Here is a 9,781-nt window from a genome sequence, read left to right as displayed (position 1 = left end):
GGGGGGGAGCATTGAGATGGGGAGAGATTGGGACAGGGGTGAGGGGGGGATTAAGATGGGGAAAGGGGAGAAATTGGGACAGGGGTGAGGGGGGAGATTGAGATGGGGAAAGGGGAGCGATTGGGACGGGGTGAGGGGGGATTGAGATGAAGCAATGGGAGAGATTGGGACAAGGATGAGGGGGGATTGAGATGGGGAAAGGGGAGAGATTAGGACAAGGGTGAGGGGAGGATTGAGATGGGGAGAGATTGGGACAGAAGTGAGGGGGAGGATTGAGATGGGGAGAGATTGGGACAAGGATGAGGGGGGGATTGAGATGGGGAGAGATGGGGACAGGGGGGGGGGGGGTGATTTGAGATGGGAAGAGATTGGGACAGGGATGAGGGAAGGATTGAGATGGGGAAAGGAGAGAGATTGAGACAGGGATGAGGAGGAGAATTGGAATGAGGACAGGGGAGGATTGAGATGGGGAAAGAGATTGGGAGTGAGGAGAGGCCTCACTGGGACAGGGTGCCCTATCAAGTAGTGGGAACTAGAGTGTTCTCTTTCCTGCTGTGCCGCTACTCTGCCTCATTGTGGGATGTGACTGAAAGTGTGATACAGTTTGATGGACATGCTGTCACTATTATTGAGGGTCTGACAAAGGACAGCAATATCATCTGGGCATGGCTAATTCTCACAAAATGGATTTGGCTATCACCTTTGGCTTGGAATGTCTTTTAACGAGAGAGGAATGCCTGGTAACCGCTGTGAAAGATTGAGATGGGCACATGCTTTCCGACCCAACAAGGGTTTGTTCTGATCCTGTAACTTTAATAGTGTTTTTATTAACTTTATCATTGTTGGCAAATGTTACACCAAAGTGATCTTTAAGTGAAAGGCTGTGGCCTCCCAGATCCTACATCTGAACGGACTGTAACAAATGATTGAAAGTTTGAACAAGCTCTTCCTGTGTCTGTGTCTTCCACATATTGATTACGCTATGTAAATTTTCAATGCTGAGATGTGCTGCTAGGATCCCTGGTTGGACCAGCAAGTTCAATAATGAGGTTATCAGGACTGAAATAAGCATTTAAGGCTGTTAGGACTGACTGGAACTCTGCTGAGGATTCATCAACACCTTGCCTGCTAACGATCTCTTCAGCAATGGGGTGCATTGTTAAAGAAAGTACTGACCTGGAGCAGTTGCTGTTTCAATGGAGGACCTTGGGGGCCACACCCCAGAAATAGGAAGGGGAGGGAGAGCCTATGCTCTCGGGGACAGAGAAGAGAACAGCCTGTGATCGGGACTGAGTCTTCCACAACTCCCAACAAAGTGCCTGAGTCAGTTCTTTGTCATCATCGACGGGCCTAGAAGAGGCAGGGATTACTGAGCTGAGGCAGATATGCTGCCACTGTGGAGTATTCCTCACTTCACAGAATCTTCACTAGCTTCACCTCACTAATGAGCTCGTTGTATTCAGGAAATTTTCAGAGAATCTTCTTGTCTCAGAGTTCAACCATGTCTTGTGGTTGCTCAATCTTGCCGTGTTGTTTAGATTCATCTGACAGAAACACTGTCTCTCTCAGACAGCTGTCTCCCTCACTGCCACCATATTGGATCCTGTTCTATCAGGGCTGTTCAAACAAGCTCAAGCCAGACTCCTGAGTTATCGTTAAACAATGTTTATTATTACACTCTGCATGTTGGTAAGACTGCGGAGCAATATGCTCTGAGCTGTATAAGGTCCACCATTTTGGTGAATACGTGACTCCAGAGATCCATGGCATATCTCAGGAGCTGATCTTTGTGTTAAACCTTATGTCTATAGCCGTGACCTTCTCCCACTTTTGCCCCCAAGCTCCTTGGAAGACCACAAAGCAACAGTGAACTTTAAACTGGGCTCCCAATTGTATCGGAGAAACCGGAGTTAATACGTTAGCAAAGTTAGCAAATCCGTTTACAGCAGGACGTTTGGATAGCACTGCTATAACAAGGCAGCTGATGTTTGCTAAGTGCATCAGGGTTCTGTTCCCTGGATTTAAGTCTTTAAGCCAACCCTGTACTCTTCCTAATTCACTCCCACCCATCAATAGGATTGAGCGGGGAGGCAGGATTGATATTCAGGCCATTGATGTATGAAAGAACAAAGCCGTGTTTCTAATTTCAGGCTGACATTTCTCAGCAACCACACAGAGTCCCAATTACATAGCACTCACTTCAGGTGAGTACACAGTCAGGGGTATGTCATCTATGACTTCCAAACGACCAAAACCAGTGGCTATTTTCATAAGCTATCTGGAGAAGCTCTCACTGGGAGCGCCTCAACCCTGCACACATCCCCTATTTCCACTTACTGCCATCACTGAATCTCCCTCGTCATCCGTGAAAGCAGCCCATAAAGTCTGTGGTACCATTGGCCAAGCAGCAATAAAACCAGAGGGACCAAATGAGACTTCAGTAAGTGACTGAAGGCCAGAGGGACAGAAATCCAATCTCATTCTTCCAACAAGAGGTCACTCACACCATGTGTGGGGCATAGAGAACTGGGGACACAGTGTTGGTGCCTTATCACTGGCCTATTATCCCTTCAAGCCTGCCTCCCAGACAGGGAGATCTTTCAAATCCGAGAGGATTCCACAAACAGAGGTAGATAATCAATACATCAGTCACCTTCACTGAGGGAGCAGGTTGCATAGCGATGGACTGGGAGCAATGGATGTCAGGGAATTCAATCATGGATACATTGGAAAAGCTGAGGCTGTTCTTAGAGATGAGAAGGATGTGAAGAGATTTGATATAGTTGTTTAAATTCCTGAGGGAGCTGGACAGAGCAGTAGGGAGAGACTGTTTGTATTGACTGAAGGATTGAGAACCAGGATTGGGAATGTCTGAGAGTGTGATAAAGGCAGATTCAGTAGTTGGCTTTCAAAAGGGAATTGGATAAGTAGCTAATGAAGAAAAGCAATGAGGAAAGGGCAGGGAATGGGACTAGCTGAGTCACTCTTGCAAACCGTGGGCACGGACCTGATGGATGAATGGCCTCCTTCTGTGCTATAATTATCCTGCAAATTTAACTCACGGCTGACTGTAGCTGACGTTGAAGTAAAGGCTTAGCTTGTGCCGAACTGCACTGCACAAGAGTGGAGTATCCTATTTTAATTCTCCATACCCAATGAGAATGATTGGTAGAAAATGTTAAATTATCATCAGTGTGGCACTTACCTTTTCCAGCCCTGCTCGCAGTCAGACTATTTAAACAGCTCTGCTTTAGGCAGCTGCAGGTAAATGTACAGATCCCAGCCTGATTACATCATGTAGACTGTGACACTACTTGAGTTCATTTTTTTAGCGTGACAGTTGCCTGGTGAGGAACTAACAGGAAACCCTATTGCCAAGGAGCAGCAGGCCCAGAAGGGAGCCGAGGAGGTGACTTATCCACTCCTTCTCAAATTTCCTGATGAGCCAAGAAGAGCAGGAATGAAACAACAACAGCTTGCATTTATATATCACCTTTTACATAGCAATATGCCCCAGAGCACCTCATGGGAGCAGATCATTATTCAGAGCCAAAAGAACTGTTGGTTGGTTTAAAGGCAGGTCCTAACAATAAGAGAGAGACAGAAAGGTTTAGGGAGTGAATTTGGAGCGTAGGACCTGTATGGGGAGAGCAGCACAGCTACCAAAGGCTGGGTGTAAAGGATGTGTGGGATTCTTGCAAAGCCAGAGTTTGGGGCACACAGAGTTCTTGGAGGGCTGTATAGCTTGAGGAGGCAGCAGAAACACTGAGGGGTGAAACCACAAAAGGATTTGGACGCATTGGATGAGACTGTTGAAATCAGGGCTTTGGTGAACTGAGTCTGAGGGATAGGGGTGTCTCAACCTGAAAAGTGGTAGAAGGTTTTTTTGTTTAAACAGGGGCAATGCATTTTGTATCTTTTCTTCACTAATGGAGGTTCAGAGCAGAACAGGGCTGACTTCATCCGCACATAGTCTACCAGGGTTCGATTTGTAACTGCTGGATGGGAGATGGAGACAGGAGGTGCTAGCCCAGGGCTACCACTCCATGCACTTGTCCTGCTAACCCGCCTCATTAAGGGCTTACAACAACCAGCTAAAGGAGGCCGAGTATTATTTTTCTATCATCCAGGGTAGCCTCCTTCCTGCCTGCTTCATGTGCACCACTAAGGGGACCCCTCTCTCACCCCCCAGCACTACCCTATCCCCACTAAACTATGGTCATCAGGGATAATAGCTACTTTTTTAAAAAAGAAATTAAATTAGGAAATGGTAGAGGTCGGATGTCTCCATTTTGAATTGTCACCTCCCCCACTTATCTGGCATCACAACCTGCTGCTGCTTTCAAACTGGAAGGCCTCTGGCCCTCCGGCATCCCTCACTAGATATCAGGAATTCCTCTGACCATTTATTGGCATCTCCGGGGAAAATTGTAGTGAATGACTGTTGCCCACACAAGGTGGAATTCCGAGTTCCAGTTGAGCCTGACTGTAGAGTGCAGAATCATGCAAGAACTGGGGAGAGGTAGAACATGGAAATTATGGTTGATTAGCCTGTCCTGAGTCATTGGTAAGGTTTTAGACTCTATTATTAGGGATGAGATTGCGGAGTACTTGGAAGTGCACGGTAAAATAGGGCTTGAGTCAGCATGGCTTCATCAAGGGGAGGTCATGCCTGACAAATCTGTTAAAATTCTTTGAGGAGGTAACGAGCACGTGGATGTAATGAGAGCCAGTGGATGTGATCTATTTGCCAGATGGCCTTTGACAAATGCAGCACAGGAGGCTGCTAAATTAGGTAAGAACCTATTGTGTTAGGGGCAAGGTACTAGCCTGGATAGAAGATTGGCTGGCTGGCAGAAGGCAGAGATTAGGGATAAAGGGTTCTTTCTCAGGATGGCAGCCTAGTGCAGTTCCACAGGGATCAGTGTTGAGACCACAATGATTCACATTATACATTAACGATCTGGACAAAGTAACTGAGGTCATTGTTGCTAAGTTTGCAGATGACACATAGGTGGAGGGACAGGTGGTGTTGGGAGCAGGGAGGATGCAGAAGGACTTGGACAGGCTAGGAGAGTGGGCAGAGAAGTGGCAGTTGGAATATAATGTGGGAAAGTGTGACTTTACACTTTGGTGGGAAGAATAGAGGTGTAGACTATTTCCTAAATGGTGAAAATCTGTTGTGCAAAGGGACTTGAGAGTACTAGTTAAGGATTCTCTTAAGGTTAACATGCAGGTTCAGTTGGCGATCAGGAAGGCAAATGCAATGTTGGCATTCATTTTGAGAGGGCTAAGATACAAGAGCAGGGATGTACTGCTGAGGCTGTATACGGCTCTGATCAGACTGCATATGTAATATTGTGAGCAGTTTTGGGCCCTGTATCCAACGAAGGATGTGCTGGCGTTGGAGGGGATCCAGAAGAAGTTTACAAGAACGGGGATTAAGGCTTGCCATATGAGGAGCGCTTGAGGACTCTGGGTCCGTGCCTGATGGAGGATGAGGGGGATCTGATTAAAACTTACAGAATACTGAGAGGCCTGGATAGAGTGGACATGGAGAAGATGTTTTCATTAGTAGGAGAGACTGGGACCAGAGAGCACAGCCTCAGAGTAAAGGAACAATCCTTTAGAACTAAGATGAGAAAGAATTTCTTCAACCAGAGGGTGGTGACTCTGTGGAGCTCATTGCCACAGAGGGCTGTGGAGGCCAAGTCATTGAATGTATTTAAGACAGAGATAGGTTCTTGACTGGTAAGGGGAACAAGGGTTATGGGGAGAAGGTTTGCAAATAGGGTTGAGAAACATATCAACCATTATGAGTTGAATGGCCTAATTCTGCCTATATTTTATGATAAGAAAATCCTTTCTGCTTTTCTGTCCTTCTCTCCCTGGTCACTTATGTTGTGGGATGCCTCATGATCAGTGTATCTTTAAGAAACATACTCATGATATTTTAACTGTATTGTAGCATATGATTTGTGGTTGTAAAGGTCTCCAACTCCATTCTCACTTTGGGCCTCTTTGTAACTAAGTATCTTAATGTCAGCCCAGACACCGATGTTCCTGTGAATGTAATATTTATTTATAGGTGAATTTGTAAGAAATGTCTGTTGGATTTTTCAATACCACATTACCAATGTCCTAGTTTGTTATGTCACGAGCGATAACATAAATATTGCTGTATCAGGTAAACAAATCCGGCTGGAGGCAAAATGCACATTAACTTCTTCCATTTCTGTAAGTCATCTAGACCCGAAATGTTAGCTTGCTCTCTCTCCATGGAGGCTGTCTGACCCGCTGTGATCTCCAGCATTTGTTGTTTTCAGTACAGATTCCAGGATCTGCAATAATTTGCTCCTTCCATTTCTGTGCTGCTTCAAGGTAGTAAATGTTTTATGCCCTATTTGGACCTATCAAAACATTCGCTCATTTTGTTGTCGCTGTATCCCTATAGGAATGCTGCAGCTGATGTGCTACACAAACAGTGCCTGGATTTTGTAGTACCAAAAATGGCAACATCATTAAGGATCAAATTTTGCCAACAGCTTCCACTGTTCATACCAGTGTGGTTAATATCAGGAAGTTGCTGCTAAATTGCCCTGCTCCTTCAAAGCATTTCTCTAAGAGTATAGAAATCTCAGCATTGAAACACAATGAACAATTTGATGTTGTTGTAATTGCTTGATGGGTATCCACTAACTTGCCAGATAAATTTAGAGCTTGTCCCACTCCAGTGCTGTTTATTTGAGATAAAATGAAAGACTTTGAGGGATAGATATTGCCAGGACTCTCAGGTTATCTCCCCTTCTTTGTGATAGAGCTACAGGATCTTTTACATCTACCTGTGCAGAGAGCAATGATCTCAGTTTAATGTATCATTCAAAAGACAGTACTCCAATCATGTAGCACCTCCTCAGTACTGCCCTGATGTGTCAGTGTAGATTTTTTTATGATATAACTGCTCTGGAAAACAGTGTAAATTTTTAATAACATAACAAGTTTTAATTACTGCCAAATGACCTGTATAGTATTGAACAAGAACATTTGCAATTGTGGAGTCTCACTGGCTTAGATTTTAAATAACTGGTAATAATGCTTTTTAGCTTTTCATTTTTGTTTCTTAAATTCACTCTCACTTTTGATTCCATCTCTCATTCGTCTCCCTTATTTTGTTTTCTTTACTCCATTCAATAATAAATCAACCATTCTAACTGACACTTCCCCTTTCACAATCAGCGTGCCTCAGTAATTTCTATCTGCTTGCTTAAAGAAATCTACAATTAATTGCTTGCACCTCCTCCGGATTCACCCATAGTGCGCATTGTGCTGAAGTGGACATCTCAAAGCGTTTTATAACCAGAGAAGTATTTTGGAATGTGGCCACTCTGTAATACACAGAAACATAGGAAATAGGAGCAGGAATAGGCCATTCGGCCCTCCAAGCCTGCACCACCATTCAGTACGGTCATGGCTGATCATGCAATTTCAGTATCTCTTTCCCGCCTTCGCCCCATACTCCTTGATCCCTTTAGCCGCACGGGCTACGTCCAGGTCCCTCTTGAATGTATCTAATGAACCGGCCCTAACAGCTTCCTGCGGGAGAGAATTCCACAGGCCCACAACTCTCTGAGTGAAGCAATGCTCCCTCATCACAGATGTGAATAGCTTACCCCTTATTCTTAGACTGTGACCCCCTAGTTCTGGACTTGCCCTACATCGGGAACATTCTTGCCTCATCTAGCCTGTCCAGTCCCATCAGGATTTTATATGTTTCTATGAGTTCCCCGCCAATTCTTCTAAATTCCAAGTTACAATGTAAAAGCTTACGTCTAAAGCATAAGCCTGTTGGGAAGTGTAGATGCAGTGAAACATTGTTTGTTTCTCAGCTGGCTGGAAAATCCAGCTCCTTTATCCTTCGTGCTTAGAGCAAAGTTATGGCAGTGCAGCAGCAGAATGACTGTGACAATTAAGGTCACGGATTTTTAAATCAATAATGAAAGATGCTGCTGATTTTTGCACACTCGTGACAAAATGAAATATGCATTAAGGCTTATTGTATGCAACGTTTGTGCTGCCTCGGAAGTTAAGATCAGTGAAAATTGAATTTCGCCGTGATTGAATATGAACGTTTGGTAGATCAGTGTTTCCAGAGAGGTGTGGGATGAAGGCCTCGTGCAGATTTTTCCAATAGTTAACAAGCCATTGTCCTGTAGAGCTGCAAGTACAGCAGCAGCATGAAAATATTGTAAATGGGACAAGTAGAACATGACAGGGCTGGTGCAGAGAATCCTGAGGCTGAGACTGATGAGCATAACATGTGCTCAATAAAGTCAGTTTTAAAGCACAGAATGAAAATTTACTGCTGCAGGAAAAAGAATGTTATTTGGCGTAATCTAACCATGGCATTTGTAAGTAACTTGTCAGATTTTGGTGAAATGAGGCCTTTCTTGCTGCACGTTGCTGGTGCATCAGACAGTTTGTTAAAACTGCAGTCAAATTTGTCACACTACTGAGAATTTCATGTGATTTCCACAAATTTAATGCGATCTAGCGGAGGAAGTGTTGCTCTGTTCGAGTTGTACAGGGTAAACACTGTAAACATGAACTTTGTTGATTGCATTTACGATGCTCCTTTACAGCATGTCGAGCGATCCTATCCCCAATGGGTCTCCGAACAGATTTTGTTGAGTAAATGTTCCTTTGTCTCTCCATTTTGTCATGGGGCAGGATTTTCCCCATGAGCTCCCAAACCCTTGAGTCACTCATTTTCAATTGTCCCCAGTTTGGCCAAAGAATGGCAGAGAGTGGGCTCACTATCCAGTTAAGGACAGAGTCAGGTCTTCAAAGCTGGAGGGCCTATTCTGAGAGCCTTGTAGCTTTAGAAGCAGCAGGAAGATGCTGTGACTGAGGTAGAAAGCCTGCCTGGAGCACTGGGCCTCAGCTCTGGTAATGGGAGGCTTAGCTCTGGGCAGCCAAATTCTATCGTGAAAAATCTCCATCTGCTTCCTTCAGCTGGGAAATTACAAGTATGTTTAATTTCACGTGGTTTCCCAAGAAATTCCCCCTGTGGGTAGAGCATGCATCCACAAAATTAATTCTGTTTGTTTTCCTCTCTTTGCGAAGTTGTCAGTTCAAATTTGTTCAAAGAACAGGGGAATGTTGCCATTCCATTGCAATTGCCACATTTGTGAGGCGGAGACTAGTTTTCTTAAAAAATGCTCTGCACACAGGCATCCACATTTTACCCCGAGCATGTCATTATGGCCACATGTATATTTTGAGGAAAATGTTTTTCCTGTCCAGTGGGTTGGATTTTACAAATGCTCTTTCCCAACATGGAGCATCACCCATCTCGAACTTACATCCAGGAACCTGTGGTGCGCTCCCTGTACTTTAATGAACAGAAAAGCACAGGAAGCCCACCCAAGTGTGTACCTTAGTGTCAAAGTCATAGGCCTTTACTTTTTCAGTATTTGAATCTTTGGGATGGCTGCACAACTAAAGGTCTCATTGGCCTTTCATTTATTGATTCTCCAACATTTGTTTCCCCAATTAACAAAATAGCTTATTTATCTCTTAAATTGGGGAACTAATGTCAAGGGTCAAGTCACTTGCGACGTGACATGTTGAAAAAGTCCAGTTGTGAAGACCCAATACACAAAGAAGTAGTGACACCACTTGTGTGAGGCTGGAATTACAGGGGAGCAGAGGCATTTCTTTGGAAACCAAAGACTGTAGTTGCAGGGGTGGGGCATATGGCCCCTCCAGCCTGTTTCACCAT

At 44.6% G+C, this 9,781-nt stretch overlaps 1 protein-coding gene across 1 annotated transcript in view; it reads left to right on the top strand.

Moving 5' to 3' along the window:
* LOC125485608 (coagulation factor XIII A chain-like) overlaps positions 1-9,781 on the top strand; it is a 104,872-nt gene that overhangs the window by 76,974 nt on the left and 18,117 nt on the right. The gene's annotated exons all lie outside the window — the stretch shown is intronic.

Source organism: Rhincodon typus, chromosome 2, assembly GCF_021869965.1.
Source record: "Rhincodon typus isolate 14 chromosome 2, sRhiTyp1.1, whole genome shotgun sequence".
NCBI lineage: Eukaryota > Metazoa > Chordata > Chondrichthyes > Orectolobiformes > Rhincodontidae > Rhincodon > Rhincodon typus.
Note: the sequence above shows the minus strand (reverse complement) of the source record. Positions and strands in the feature narration are given on the sequence as shown.